A 16,387-nucleotide genomic window follows, 5' to 3' on the forward strand; every position below is an offset into this window, starting at 1 on the left:
TTTTTTGGGTAAAGAAAAAGGTCCTCCATGAATAATGATTATAGCCCTAGGCCGAAGCCCTCATACAACAAGTAACGCTTCCGTAGGATCAATGGGCAATAGTGGGACGTGCCAACTCAAACCCACAACTAGGCAATTCAAGCGGTGATAGGGCAAAGGCTTCCTTCCACTAGGCTACCAATCCCATTGGTGGATTAAGATTATTACATGCTAGTTGGAAGGTTATTCCCACACAGGTGACTTTTTCAATCATGTGATACAAATGCTTTTGTCATTGAAACCGATGGCCGATCATATATGGGTTTATTTTTCAAACAATGCAACCAAAAAAAAATTTTTTTTTTGGTCCAAATAATTTTTCGAAACACACATGGATAAATTAGAATAGTCTAAGGTTATGTTTGGTATTAACATGCATTCCAGGTTGATAATGATTTACAAAAAAATATACCTACCAAACATAGATTTAATTTCAAAATGTCCACTAATGATTCTAAACGCTTTCAAAGTATAGTACCACTATTCAGAGTTGAGATCTTCATTTGGTACGATGCCTGGACTCTCATAAAATGTTGAGATTGAGAAGGTGAGATGATAAATATATGTTAGATAAATAATAGATCTATGTTTAAAATCATGGATGAAAAACTAAGATTAAATTTTATATGGTTTCTTAGGATGCATTATTGACATAGAATGCATAGCAAACTGAGCCTAAAATTAAACTAGGACTCCATGGCAACATAGTGAATATTTGACAAAGTTTGGGCCACAACAAAGACTTTACCTTATCCCTTTACACGTTATTATTTATAAAATGGTATCAAACATTAACCTTAGGGGTGTAACTAGGGAGCCCACCATTTGCCCGAAGAAACCTTCACCAGCAATAGCCCAGACCCAAATATGGCCCGTACAACAGTTTGGGCTGTTTTGGTTGAGGCATGTGGTTAAGTTGGCCCAGCCCAGGCCAGGAGTCCTTGCATACAAAGATCTCTCTCTCTCTCTCTCTAACCCCATATAAGTGCCAGTAACTGCCACATGGTAGCTTTGAAAGCTCTGAAATTTTATTTGCATTTTTCCTCATCATCACCTAGTTGTGTATAATCGTTACCAAAAAAAAAAAAAACCCCTAGTTATATTTAATCTTAAATTAATTTGATCATTTCATATTCTATTATAAGGGTTTCAAAAATGTTTGAAAATAAATTCGTTATGGAAAAGTCCCAAACATTATGGCATTTGATTAAGATCAACCATCAGATTTGGCATGTCATCTATTTAAGGAGTTCATGTCTTCTATCCAATGGTTAATTAGGGGTACAAATTTAGCCCAAAACCCATCCCAAGCTTGACGGGACTTGGGCTGGGCTTTTTGACCCATAAGACAAACTAGGGTTGACATTATTGCTAGGGTTGGGTTGACCCTGGGTGAATACCTTGGGTCAGGCCTGGCCCTGTCTTATACATAATATTATATAAGTGTATGTATTCATATTTTATAGTTAAATTTTTCCTCGACTACTTTACCATTTTTCTTATTTAAATATCACTTTTATATTATTATCTCCAGTCATTTCCTTTTATTTTCCTATTATTACTAGTACCTTTGTAATTTTTTTTTAATACTTGAATAATAATCACTAAGAAGTTAGCTCTCTCTCTCTCTCTCTCTCTCTCTCTCTCTCTCTCTCTCTTCTCTCTCTCTCTCTCTCTCTTTTGTGCCTTGACTTTCCTTTTACTTCAAAAAACTCTTTCCCTCCCCTAACCCTCACGTTCCTCCCTTACCAACGAAAATTCTCCTTAAATTCTTTCCTATCTCTCCATCCCCCTCTCCCTCTTCCTAAATAGATTCCATGTCTCGCTCTAATACGTCTTTCCCTCTCTTGATAGGAAACATACTCTCCCTTTCCATCTCACATATCTTTCCAATCAAAAACTTTCCTTCCAAACAGATCCCCTCTCTCCAATGCATCTCTCTCCCTTCTTCCCTCCTCTATCTCATCTCTATCTTTTACAAAAAAAATTTAACTATCTTCTATGATTTGGTTGAAGATACACAATCAAATCATGTTATTCTAGGATTGTTATACATCTCTCCCCTATTAATATTATTTTATTATTTATAGGTAGTTTTATGGCTTTCCTATTAGGTGTTGGAGATCATTATTATCTTCTAATATTTGGCTACAGAATGAAGAATCTTCTCTCTCTCTCACTCTCTCTCTCTCTCTCTAATAAAGAAATCCCCATGGAACTTGGAGTAGAGGTTCAAAGTTGGAATCCCAAGGAAGTCATACTCTTTCATCCAAGGCTGGTGGCTTTCAAGAGAAAAGTTTTTTCTTTGGGCAGACTGAAAGGTAGACGTAAATTTGGCATTGCCATTAGTGTCCTCAACTGCTTTTGATCTTTGAGTCATCTAAGTGAAGTTTAATACTAAAACAGTAATGTCATTACTTCCCCTTGATCTTTATTTATTTATTTTAAACTTCCACAAGTTATTTTTCAATCAAACTAGATTTTTGCCTTGCTAGATGTTGTAAAAGAATAATCAAATGAGCAGTGTTAGACTTATCTGTAATGAAATAGTAAATGATGTACAAACCTTGAGATGTAGTCCTTATATGTTGTAGAGATCAGGTACAGTAGTTGAAGTAGTAGAAGATTCCGTAAATAAGTATAGTAGGGTGAAGTCATATGTATATACTCTCCTTAAGGTGTTAAAGAGCCCCTAAGTTGTACACACAGGGTTGAACAGCTCTTTTACCTCCAAGATAAAATCATCCCTTTACCACAAAGGTTGCACTCCTAAGTGTGATTAAGAAATGGAGTTTGTAAGCTATACTAAGAACTCAAAGAGAGAGGAGAGAAAGGTAAATGGAATGGAAGATAGTACATAAACGAATTGGTATAGTAGTGTACAAGATAGACATTGTGACTCATGAATTACTCTCTAGATTTGTTATATTTCTTGCATGTAGGCACTAGGTATTTATAGGCCCAAAAATACCTACACAGGTGTACTTGTACATCTACAGGTACCTGTATATACAAGTATGTGTCCTTTCATACATAGGATATATCTATTCTTTATAGGTGTCGGTGTATGTATGTATAGGTGTGTCCCTTGTATGATACACACGTACTAGTAAGTAAGTACATGTAGAATGTATGCCTCACATTCATGGAATATATTTTTTGGTTCCAAAATTTCAAATTGAAATTTCGAATTTTGGAGCCAAAAATTTTGACAAAAAGTAAGGGAAAGGAGGCCACACCCACACGACCTCAACCTCGCCACGGACCGGCTCGGCTCGATGTGTGGTCTGGATTGAAAAAGCACCCTGACAACCCCTTACACATGAGAGAGTGCAGAGACTTCTCTTTAAGGAACCCTATGTCCCTTAAAGACTAATTCCTATATATATATATATATATATATATACCCAAGGAAACTTTTACAAGTTTTCAATGTGGGACTAAACTTAAGCTCACATGCTTCACTAGTAACAAAGAACTTAAACAAAAGAAAGAAATTGTTTTGAAACTTAAAAAAAAAACTCCAACACTAGACAAAAGCCACTAGCAGATATTTAGTGGTATGCTATAAACTTAGCAAAGTTGTAAAATATGTAAGAAACCTAATGGTAAACTGTTTGTTTACTTTTTAGGTTGGATTGTTATTAATATCATATCATATATATATATATAGAGAGAGAGAGAGAGAGAGTTTGGAATTGAGCTTCAAGTTATAAATCAACCATTGTGTGACCTGCACTAGCAACAGAGGGAATATAATGGTATTTTTGTTTGCATACACTTTTTGCTTTTCATCTTCGCATTTCTCTTGAGCATGAAGAACATTATGCCAATTTTGTCTGTAGATATATCTTAATGAATTTACTCATCACCTCTAAATTTGGATGATTAGAAACATGTAGCAGTTTCTATCTTCTCTCTACTCTATTATCTTTACACACATCTATCTCTACTATCTTATCCTTCCTTACACATATCTCTTCCCATTATCTCTGGACTCTAAAATCTAGGAATTTGTATACTCTTGACTCACAACTAACTTGTATCGTCGGGAGACCGATAATGGACCTTCGTGACCAAGGATACCATCTATGTTTCAATAGCACTAAAACCCACTATGGACTTAAAATCTATTGACTAGGCTTGTGTGATTAATTATAAACCGGATCATGACATTACATTTATCTAATACACATTCATCTGATGTTGTTAAGCATTATCATTATCCTTGCATTTCATATATGATTGTGTTTTCTTGCATGTCCACCCCTCACTGGGCTTTGTAGAAGCTCACCACATTTATTGCAATGTTTTTAGATGGTAATCCAGTGAACCCTCTAGATGCTATCGTAGAGGTGCTAGCTCTGTATGGAGATGAGCTATGGTTGAGGAACTAGTTGCACATGAGACAAGATGTGTGGTTTCACCAGTTATGTCAATCTTACTTATTGTTATTATATATTATGGATTTTAGATTTATTCCATAACTTTGTGACCTTAAAGTACTGCATCAGAGATCCTGGATGGATTGTGGATACAGATGTGTGTCCAGGTCACCAGCCTTCAGGTAAATGAAGGTGGGGTGTGATAGTTTCCACATGTTGATGCTGAGGAAGTACATCGCCGACCCCACACATATCTTGACTTACATACCACATGAGTTGGATGTTGATTTTACCTACCTAGAGCATCCCGAGAAGATTATTGACCGGAAGGACTGCACCCTCCATAATCGTTATGTCTCCTTCATTAAGGTAAAATGGATGAACCACCCAGAGTAAGAAGCCTCTTGGGAGTTAGAGGATGAGATGATGAAGAAATATACCAGACTGTTTGACTTACCAGGTATGCTGAATTTCGAGGATGAAATTCTTATAAGGTGGGGGGGAATGTATTCCATCAAGTTTGAACTTTTGTAATAGGTCTCACCAGATGTTAGCAGCACCAATGATTTCTGGATTGCAGCAATCTATTGTCTCAAGGAAAAGGATGACTGCACTTGTTAATGCAGGACTTGTAGGTCAAATTGGAAAGCATTCAAACCTACCAAGCATAAGCTATGAGTGACCTAACACCTTCCCACTCAACTCCCTTACATGGTAAAATGATATGGAATGACCTTGCACAAATCCTGAGGGAATCCCTTAATGATTGGAAAAAGAGGTTGAAGACTAAAAATACAACAAGGTAGGCTAGCAACAGCACCTCATCGGTTGGATAGTCACCTTATAGTGGGCTATGCTATGCCGAATTACCTTAATTGCCTGCAGGACCCGGCACGTCTAGGCCAACTCCACCCATGCTCCCACACTATATGGAGCCTACCCTCTTAACTTACACACCTTGTAAGTCCAAGGTGGTGGGTCCACATGACCCGACCATCGGATTAAGTTAGTTTAGTCGCGACACGATGCATAGACAAACAAGATTGAAGGCCACTATCCATATAAGGTGAAAATGAGCTTGGAAGGTTATTTCTCACCTAAACAAAACATGGGAAGGGAGAGAAAGGAGGATAAAAGGAAGGAGAAGAAGGAGAAGAAGAGAAATTACAGGTGGGAAGGCTCCAGGTTGTCCCGATTGTTGTCGGTTGCCACCAAAGGTGAAAATGCACCTTCCCCAACCCCAGTTCTTGCTCATTTTGGGTTTTGGATAGGTAATGAACTGCGCCCTCAACGAGTTTGAGGGGTATGCCTTGACTTCGATGACTTTCGATAGGCGAGGTAGTGTGCATTGCACTCCCTCGAATGTTTCTCGAGCTCAAAATAAGCTAATCCGAGCTCCAGGTCATTTTGACCCAAATAGGGAGTTAGGCTTTCAACCGTTTATTCTGTGTAACTCCCAAACGGCTCAGTCAAAATTGAACAATTGGATTTGAATGAAAGATGGGAGGACCCCTACGATCCCCATGGGACAATCCCTAGTAATTGGACTCAAGATGGTAAAGACTTATAAAGTTGCTAAAAACTTTTGGGTTGGTCACCGATAGGACCACCTCCAATAGTGGCTAGCTATTGGTGACTTTTGAGACATCTCCAACTGTGGCCAGCTATTGGTGACTTTTGAGACCCAAAGTTGTATTTCTCTATGGATTGGCTTATTATTTCTACTCAAATTCAATTGATAAATTTTCATTAATCACTCAAAAGCTTTTATTTCTACCCAAATTCAATTGATAAATTTTCATTAATCACTCGAAAGCTATTTGATTTTCGAGTCGTCAATGAATTATCCATTAAAATTTTAGCCGTTGGGGAGGTGGGATTTGTGTTTTCACAGTCTAAACTTAAAGATAGGAGCTTATGCTATACAATCATTCTCTTGATCACTATAGTGAAAAGATTCTTGAAGACGATAATGGTTGGGATGTACACATTAACATTGTCACTATTATTGTTATTTTTACTATTATTGCAATCATCCTTGTTTAGAAACATTGCTAATATTATATTTATATTTGATGTCTCTGATGATATAAATAACAAAGGATAATAGAGAGGCTGACTGAGAGTAATGGGGTGCCACACTGATTAAAGAAAAAATTATAATTTTGGAAACATTTGAGTTATGAGGTGCTTTCAGGTTTCAACTAAGTATTTGGTTTAAAATAATACCCAAACCAAGTTAGTCCATCAAAATACTTAAACCAATTTATTCCATCAAAATATATCTTATGTTCAAACGACTTTCAGGTTCCAACTAGGTGTTTGGTTTTAGATAAAAATCTATTTTTCCTTAATTTCCCTCCTCTTTGGGGAGGGTGAAAAGGGGTCTAAACTTTGGGGTACCGTATTGATAAAATAAAAAATAAAAAATTTGGAAACATTTTTGTATGAGGTGTCTTGTTATGTGTAACATTATTATGGCCCTTAATAGTTTTAGCTTATTATAACATGGTATAAAAAATAATTGGTCAGATGTTCAATCCTTGGTAAGTGTGAGGGGTTCGTGTTATATGTAATAAGGATTTGGCTAAGAATGGCATGATCCTCAAGATGGGATGAGGAGTGAGATTGAGTTAGTCTTTCGTGAGTGGGTGTGTTTGTGGGCCTACACGTGTCGAGGAAGAAGTGTTGTGTGTTAATATGCAATGTTGTAGTCATAATTTAACAACTTGAGGTTTTGGTATAAACAATTGTAATCCGTTATATTGGGTTTATCTCTATCATAGGGTAACTTAGCTATGATGTCAGGTGTTCGATCCTTGGTAAAGTGGCAAATGTGAGTGGTTTGTGTTGTGTTGTTGTGCCCCCTTGGTGCCATGTGATGTTGTTTGTGTAGTGCAAAACCATATGTCCATTTGCCAGCATGGTGTTGTGTGGATATGCTTTGTTGTGGCCCTTAACATGTTAAGCATTTGGGATAATTAATTGTAACCATATTTAGCAAAAATAGGAGCGACAAAAAGGTAAAACATATGGTACTAGTTTTAAACATATAGATTTAAGAGGAATTATCACTCCCTTCCCCTGAACTATGTGAAAATATCATATTCCCCTTACGTTTTTTCATATATATCACTAACCTCCTCTCAAACAGAAAGATTCTTTCTAATGTGCCCAGTCGTTTAAAATGGCTGTTAAGTCAGCCTCATTTTTCATATAATCCCTAAATTACCTCTAAAGAGTTAAAACCCCTAAATACCCTTTATGAACTAAAACTAAAAACCCCCCCTTTCCCCTTCTCTAAAATCGACTAAAGAAACCCCATTTCCCTCTTTTCTTCGCTCTCTTTCCTAACTAAGAAACCCACAACTCATCTCTTTCTTCGAACATCCTAGAGAAGCTCAATGTTAGTAGCATAGCCTCTCATCGCCTCCTTCATTCAATGGACCAGCAGTATTGAAGAGAACAGAGAGGCCTACAACTGAAGCTCATCGCCCCCTTTCCCTTTTTGATTGGAGCCCTAGATTCAAAGATTTTGTCCCATTTCTCTGCAAATCGATTGGAGCCCTAGATTTGAAGACTTAAAGAGAAACTAGCAAAGGAGGGCGTAAGAGGTATCTTCCTTTTATTTAGTTTACATTTAAAGGATTCCTGTAATTTATGCATACAGTTATTATTGACAGTCATTTATGCATACGGTCACTGTTGACAACAATTTATGCATGCGATCACTGTTGGAGCCCTAGATTCGAAGTTTTATATCCTTGCTTTTGACCTTGCTATTGTCTAATATGTTTGTTATGCACTATATTGTATCCAACTACTGCCACAGTCAGTTGGCTATTTTGCAAACCCCTAAATCAAATTCATATTTGAAGCTGATAAATCATAAGGGAGCTATTAACAATTATTGTCATATGTGTTATGAATATTATTCACCGTATAAAATTTTGTTACTATTGTTTAGCATGAAATTCAAATGTAAATGTCAAACTAGTGATAGATCTTTTGACTCGTATATTGAATTGGAGTGAAGTTATACAACTGTATAATGTTGTTTAATCTTTTATGCTTTATGATTGTGATCACATAATTGATGAAATTTTAGAACTTTGAAATTAATGTGATGATAAATGGGCCTATTTTTTCATATCAGAGATATAGTATACTCTGTGGACACTTTTTTTAAAGATGAACTAATTGTACTGCTCTATTGTTATTATACTATTATTATTACACTTTTTTTTTCTATAGGTTTAACTTAGGTTGGAGAAATTTGTCTACTTATTCCTAATTGAGCAGAAAGGACCACTTGCAATATATACTTAAGTTATGGAGATCAGGGTAGGCATTTATTACCACTTCAACATGAAAACCTCGGGACTTACACTGGTAGACCCAGACAAATACTACTATAGAGATATGGTATGTGACATATATTATAATACAGTTATCAGGCATGTCCCCGTAGGTCATATGGTGAGATTTAAGGTGAAGTGTATCCTCCAAACAACCAGGATATGGAAATGGACAATGATAATATTATGTTCTGATCTGTATGTTGATGAAAATCCAATTGATACATACACAATAAATGTCTTCCCTAGTGCATTGGTTGTACAAGAGGATGAAACTATAGGTAGACCAATGGGAACAAATCCAAATTTTACAGATAATGTGGTTCGACAAAGTTAGAGTGGTTGTGGAGAGGGTGTCCAACAAAGTCAATTCGATTTTGGTACTATTATTCAACAAAGTCATACTAGATATGGTGATGTTGTATAGTGAGTCTAGATCTCTGGTGGTACTAGGACAAAACATCAACTGAGGAGTGGTGGAACATCCACCAGGGGTTCCAGTAGTAAAGGGATTGGTGGGACTGATATTGGGAACAATGTAGTAAGTAGTTATGGTACTAATAAGGGTATTATTGGTGGGACTGATATTGAGAACATTGCAGTAAGTAGTTATGGTACTGACAAGGGTAGTGGTGAGATTGAAGTGATTAATAATTGTGATGATGATAGTGATTTGGAATGAAAATGCCCAAGTGAAGATGAAAATAGCTTGCAAGGGACTGATGCTGATGATGATCTTGAGGCAGAAAATGAATGTCTATCTAACCTTCAGGATAATGTAAGCAAGGAGAAACCAAGTGATAAGGTCCATGAAGTGGAGAGTGTTTGGTCTGATTATGATTAAGATGAATATTACAGACTATATGTTGACAATGTCAATTATGTTGGAAATGAGAAAAAAAAAACATTAGAAGTTGGCATGATTTTTTGTGATGTTAATCACTTTAGATCCATTCTCAGAGACCATGTTATTAAAGAAGGTTTTCAAATTTTGAGAGTAAAGAAGGAGAAGACAACGGTAAGAGTTGTGTGTACCTCATCAGGATGTGCATGGAGTATCTATACTTCACTTTGTGATGGAGGGGTTACATTTATGATCAAATCAACATGTAAAGAGCATTGTTGTGGGAGAGTAGATGAAAATAATAATATTACATCCACATGGGTAGCTCAACATCTTGCATCACAGTTAAAGGCAGACCCGGATATGAAGACTAGTGCAATGGCTGCATATTTTATGGATAATTTTCAGATCAAAGTCTCTTACCTTACACTATATAGAAAAACAAAAGGCATGTGAGATCAATGAAGGCAGTAATTCAAAGTCATATTTCAAGCTACATGCTTAGGTGAACTGATCAGAGAAAGAAATCCAAAGAGTATGTTCAAACTTCAGTTTCATGAGAGGAAGATAATATCAGATCCATCTGTTTTTAAAAGACTGTTTGTTTGTTTCAAAGCATGTATAAATGGTTTCTTGTACGGGTGCAGACCATTTATTAGGGTTGATGGTTGTCATTTAAAGGGCATATATAGAGGTTTTTCACTGGTTGTTGTAACTATTGATGGTAACAAATAATTGTTCCTAGTTGCATATGGTGTTGTTGAAAGTGAATACAAAGATAGTTGGCATTTCTTCTTAAGCAATTTGTATGACATTCTGCACGTAGCCATTGGTGATAATCCCATCACTTTTATGTCTGACAAACAAAAGGTATGTTATCTCTAATACATCTAGGCATGCTTTTGATTTCAGGTGCAAAAGTGATCATATCACAAATAATATGACAGAATCATTCAATCAATAGATTGCACCGTTTAGGGAAAAGCCAATTTTTACTTTGATTGATGAGATTATAAAACAACTGATGAACAAGATGCAAAAAAGATATCAATTGGGATGTAGCTTCAAGGAAGAGTCACACCAAAGATCAAAACTAAATTGGATGCCATTACTATCGAAGATATAGGATGTATGGTTCTTACTGCTAGATTAGATGAATTTAAAGTCACAAAAAGTGAAGGAAGATATATAGTTGATTTAAAGAAGCACACTTACAGATGCATGCAGAGTATGAGATGCTATAAGACTACTATATAAGCATGCAATTGCATGAATAAAATATAAGAGAGAAATCTTGGAAAAGTATTGTGATGATTATTACAATGTGGCAAAATACTTGTCATTTTACAAGGATATTATTTATGCATTGTCTGGTTTAGATGTGTTGCAAGAAGAGCGTCTGATGGGGATTGTTCATCCTCCACCAATTAAAAGGTTGGTGGGTAGACCACACAAAAATGTGAAGAAGGCACCAGATGAAGGACCATCCGAAGAGTTTTAAAAAAGATCCAATACTATCAGTTGTGGAAGATATAAGTCCACTGAGCACAATGTAAGGACATGTACAAGACCTCCAGTGAATGTCAATGATGCATCTTCTAGGAAGATAGTAAGAGAAAAGGTATCACTATTACATCCACCCAACTAATAAAATTCTACTAGTATATACTAATCATGCTTTACTTATTGCTTGTGCAGAGAAAAGAAAGAAGCAGAAGCTAATATACCATCAACAATTCATAGGTATTGACAAGGTCACAAGCTTCCACTATCACAGTTCAAGTGAACATGCAGTTGAAGACTAAAGCACAGTTGAAAGCCAAAAAGGAGAAAAGGAAAGCACGAGAAGCAATAAAAAAAGGCAAAGAACAATTAGGGAGTACATCTTGAGTGCAGGGAAAATTGAGATGATGACTGAAGTAGGATGGAATGTATGTTGATACAGTATTGTGGATGTGAGTGTTTGTGATGGGATGTATTTTGATACTTTTTGGAGATATTTAATTTTGGTGTATGTATTCCTTACATAGTATGTGATGTATTTTGATATTTTTTGTTGCTCTGGTTGTTTGTGATGGGATATATGCATCCTTTTTGATATGTTTAAATATGATGCTTATCAGGTCACTTTTGAAATGTCAACTATATAGGGGAAATGCTGTCGATTTTTTTTCTTCTTCTTTCGTTTACTTCTTCTTAGAAGCAGTGCTTGTGATCTTTGTTTACTTTAAAGTCTGACTATAGCCGCAGTGGAGCCAAATTTTGTGTTATTTTGATTGGACAGTGTTAGCATTGTGCTTATGGTCTATGGTGGTCAGACTATAAAATAAACAAAGAGCTCTATTGATGTTGTTAACAAAATAAAGGTCTTTGTTAATTTTTTGTATGGATGCCTTTCAATATTTGAAGTCCACCATGTGATCCAATTTGATTATAGCAAAGTCATTAAAAAATAAAGGTTGCCATTGATGTAAGATGAATTCAAGTGCATCTATTCATTGTGAGATTTGTCGTACAATTTTATCCATAAAAATTGTTACAAGTACTCCAACAAAGAAAACTGTTGCAAAATGACACACGAGCTTCATTGATGTTGTTAACTTCTTTATTCCATCCAATCTAATCTTCTCAGTGCCCACCTCCTGTTCCTACCCTCATAAGACCTCTCGCATAACAAACAACTTCTCTCTCAAATCACGGACCTCCACTTGTAAGCCATGTTCTTGCAAGCTTTGGATCTCCCCTTGCAACTCTTGACACTTAAGGTTGGGATTGTTTATTGATACTTCTTTGCTTGGAATACCATGTAATGGTGCATTAATTGGATCATTCCAAGCAAAGAAGTTACATCCATGTAATTTTGGGCAATTGTAAAAGAGTCAGTTTGGATTATCGACTGTCTCTGAGATCCTAATGATGGCTTTTTGATTACATCTACACCTTACGCATTTGTACTTCAGTGCATCAAGGCTATTGCAACCAACACTTGAACTAGACATTTATCGGCCTATAAATAATAAAAGAAAGCTAACATTAGATTAGGGAAATTAACATCACATATATGTAATACCATTTATCTTCTCACAACTCACAGAATAATAGTTGTTGCGTGCCCTAAATTACAAAATGACATAACAATCTTAAAATCCAAATCATAGGTGAGTATAGCAAAAACCACCAAGAAATCCAGATTATAGGTATTGAACATCTACAGAGTATTGGGTTCTGTCCAGGAAAGGAGGAGATTAGGAAGGAGTTCCACCAAACTATGTCTTTCCAGTCTCTCTATCAATGGAGTTCAATGCTTTCTGCTCTCCCATCACACCTAACGTTTTATACTTCTCTTCTTCTCTATTCTTCCTTCCTGGTAGTTTCAGAAGATGTTTCAGCTTCTGAGTTTTGTGTTATTAGGAATTGTTTTTCCTATGTAGTTTGATTAATCCTTTGTTTTCTCTTCCTCCTGGGAAGTTTCTTGCTTAGGTTAGATCTTTACTTCTCTCTATTTCACAACGAAGGATGTCTACCACAACTATTTCAACTTCCATCACTTAAGCTTCCTCGAAAGAAGAGAAGGATAAGAAAAAGAAGAGCTCAGCCCACGCTAAAGTGGAACTGCAGAGGGTGTTTACTACCTTTGACAAGAATGGAGATGCGTTCAAAACCACCCAAAAATACATAAATTGTATTTTTTTCACTAAAAATAAGCAAAATAAGCTCATCAGAACATGAAGAAATTCTACTGGCAATGAAGCCTTACAATGATTTACAAAAATCAAAATTATACATAGAGAATTTTCAAACTAGAAATGGAGAGAATGGGTTTCAAAACATAATGGGATGGAATCGAAACTATACAAACACATTGTTTTGGCTGCAGTGAGAAATGGAGAAAGGTAATGCGACCTTGAGATGGCTTTGGCTGCAGGAGAGTGAACTGCAGAGAGCTGGATCGATCCCAGCGCTGGTTTAGGCTACGCAAGATTAGTTGAAACACCCTGGGTAGAGTGAATAATGAAAGAGATTTAGGGAGAGAGTGCTTCGATTGGCTTCACAAGTGTTGAAAATGCACAAAATCGACACCTAGGGTTTCAAATGATCGAAGCATTACTGAAGAAAGAGATGAGTTGCAAGTTTCTTGGATGGGTAAAGGGGAAATGTGGTTTTTTTAGTCAATTTTAGAGAAGAAGAAACGGGGAGTTTTAGTTTTAGTTCATGAAGGGTATTTAGGGGTTTTAACTCTTTAGGGGTAATTTAAGGATTATATGAAAAATGAGACTAACTTAACAGCCATTTTAAATGGTTGGGCACGTTAGAAAGAACCTTTCTGTTTGAGGGGAGGTTAGTGATATATATGGAAAAACGTTGGGGGAAGATGATATTTCCACATAGTTCAGGGGAGGGGAGTGATAATTCCTCTAGATTTAAAAGAAAATGATAAATAAAAAAAAAGGGAAAATTATCTTGTACCACCCCTATTTTCAAACCTTATATGAGATATCACCCTAATTTTCTAAAAATATCTAGTACATCTCTTATTTTGTGAACAAAATTACACTTAAATCCATTCCGTTAGATCAAAATCGTCAAGTGATGACGTGTTGAGGTTGTTATTTTCTAAATGATAAGTTTACCCTTCCTCAAGGGTAAACTTGCATTTTACCCTATGATACTGAAAAAGAATCAAGTGTTTAGTTCGATTTAGGGTTTCTCCTCTGATTCAGGGGACCTAATCTTTTTCTCCGATCAATCTCCCCCTTTGAAAACGAAGTTCACCTGAGGTTGACTTACCATAAGCAAGAGCTCCAACGACATGACCCTCTGTTTACACAAGTTATGAAGATCACCTGAAGATCAATCTCAATCTACTCCTCTATTCCGTAAGTTACGAAGATGACTATCTCCTCCTCTGTTCCGCAAGTTGCTGAAGTTGGGACTTAGAAGCACAACCTTACAACCTAAGGTGAAAGTTCTTATCATTTTTGCTTTCCTTAATTGGGGAATGGGGAATTTCTCAAACTTCTACAATTTTAAAAACCATTTCTACTTTCCTTAATTCATCTCCACCACGTGATAGCCCCACTATGTTTTAAATTCAAACTTCCTAGGAAAGGTAAAAGATTTATGATAAATTCTTTGGGTTAAAGTTTTTATGATCATTTCAATTTGAAGAAAAGGTATTCAGATATTTTTCTTGATCTTCAGTGCTCTTAGTTATTTCCTTCTTTGATCTATCATGTGATCTCGCATCTTGTTTGGAGAATTCTTGTTATATATACTTCTATTAATTCTGTACAATTAAACCCTTTTTGTTTTCTTGGACCCAACGTGAAAGATGATCAGTTCACCTATGAACTTCGATAGGCACTTCAATGGCGATTTCCTTCCTTAGATAAACCCATTCCTTTGCTGCAAATTCATTCAACGTGGTAGATTCTTCCTTTTAGGGTTCACCGATTGTTTTATTTGAGAGTAAAAGGGGGTAAAACCATGGGAATGGATGTTTATATAGGTAGACATAATAGGGTCAAAAGAGGCTTTTCCATTTCTAAACTAACGGTGGTAGGCTTCAGGGTTACAGTTGATATTTTTAGGAAACTAGGGTGGTATCTCATATAAGGTTTGAAAATAGGGGTAGTACAAGATAATTTTCCTAAAAAAAGAAAAAGACATTATTACTCATATAAATTGAGAAATTATTACATGAATAGCTGCATCTTTTATTTTATTTATTTATTTTTTTGTGTACAACCTGCATCTAATATTAAAACAACTATAACATCTAACATTATTAAATATATTCCACAATTCAACAAAAAATTCCAATAGATATCATCCAACATCAATTCTAAATTCACACTATAACAAAAGCACATGTCCAAAGTCTTGTTTAGCAAAGTGGATTGGCTATGACATTGTTCATTGTTGTCAACATAGTCAACACACTCTAGAAGTGATGCATATTTTAATTGGAGTCGTTCCTCTAACTTGCTTTTGCTAGGGCTCCAGTGGGTTCCCTTAACCAAGCCACTGCCTATGAGTCGCCAGTTTATTTTTCAACATGTATGCGGTCAGAGCCCTGGTCTCCTTCCACTCCCACTGCTTGAGAGCTTACGGTTTTATGTTCACTCCCTGATGGGGTTTCTTTTCACCCTTCTTGAAAAAAAGGGGAATATGTTTTAAACACGGTTAAAAAGGAAATGCTTTCCATTTATGATTTTTCTCGTATCTTTGAGAAACAAACAACAAAACAAAACATGTTTAAAAAGGTAAAAGATAGGGATATTGTTTTAATGCATTTTTGTTTACTAAGGTTAGTAAAAATAGGAATACTATTTTAACGCATTTTTGCTGACTAGAGTTATAACAAGGTGCTTATAGGTTTCAACTAGATGTTTGGCTTTAAATCATACCTAACTGCTTGTACACCAAGACACATTTTATGTTTGGCTAGCTTTTAGGTTTCAACTAGGTGTTTGGTTTTTAGATAAACAAACCTTTTCCTTTCTTTCCCCCCTTTGGGGTGGGGTAGAAAGGTGTTGAACATATTCTCCTTATCTCCTTTGTTGCTTGGATTGTCATTTCATACTTCTTTTGTGGGTTAAGCGATGTGTTTGTATTGTTGTTGCTGGCTCAACACCAATACAAATCTTAATCTGTCACCATTTCTATGGCTTATATGGATTTAATCAATAAAACTCTACTCAACTTAGTCTTATCCCTACTAGATGGGTTCAGCTATGTTGATCCTTACCCTCTAATTA

General features: G+C 36.0%; 1 long non-coding RNA gene across 1 annotated transcript; it reads left to right on the forward strand.

Moving 5' to 3' along the window:
- The first annotated feature begins 7,769 nt into the window (after window positions 1-7,769).
- Window positions 7,770-11,384, forward strand: LOC122078818. The gene is made up of 3 exons (XR_006140192.1): window positions 7,770-8,038; window positions 11,006-11,247; window positions 11,325-11,384. It is a non-coding gene; the product is annotated as an uncharacterized LOC122078818 (long non-coding RNA).
- The last annotated feature ends 5,003 nt before the right edge of the window (window positions 11,385-16,387 follow it).

This window comes from Macadamia integrifolia, chromosome 5 (genome assembly GCF_013358625.1).
Source record: "Macadamia integrifolia cultivar HAES 741 chromosome 5, SCU_Mint_v3, whole genome shotgun sequence".
NCBI lineage: Eukaryota > Viridiplantae > Streptophyta > Magnoliopsida > Proteales > Proteaceae > Macadamia > Macadamia integrifolia.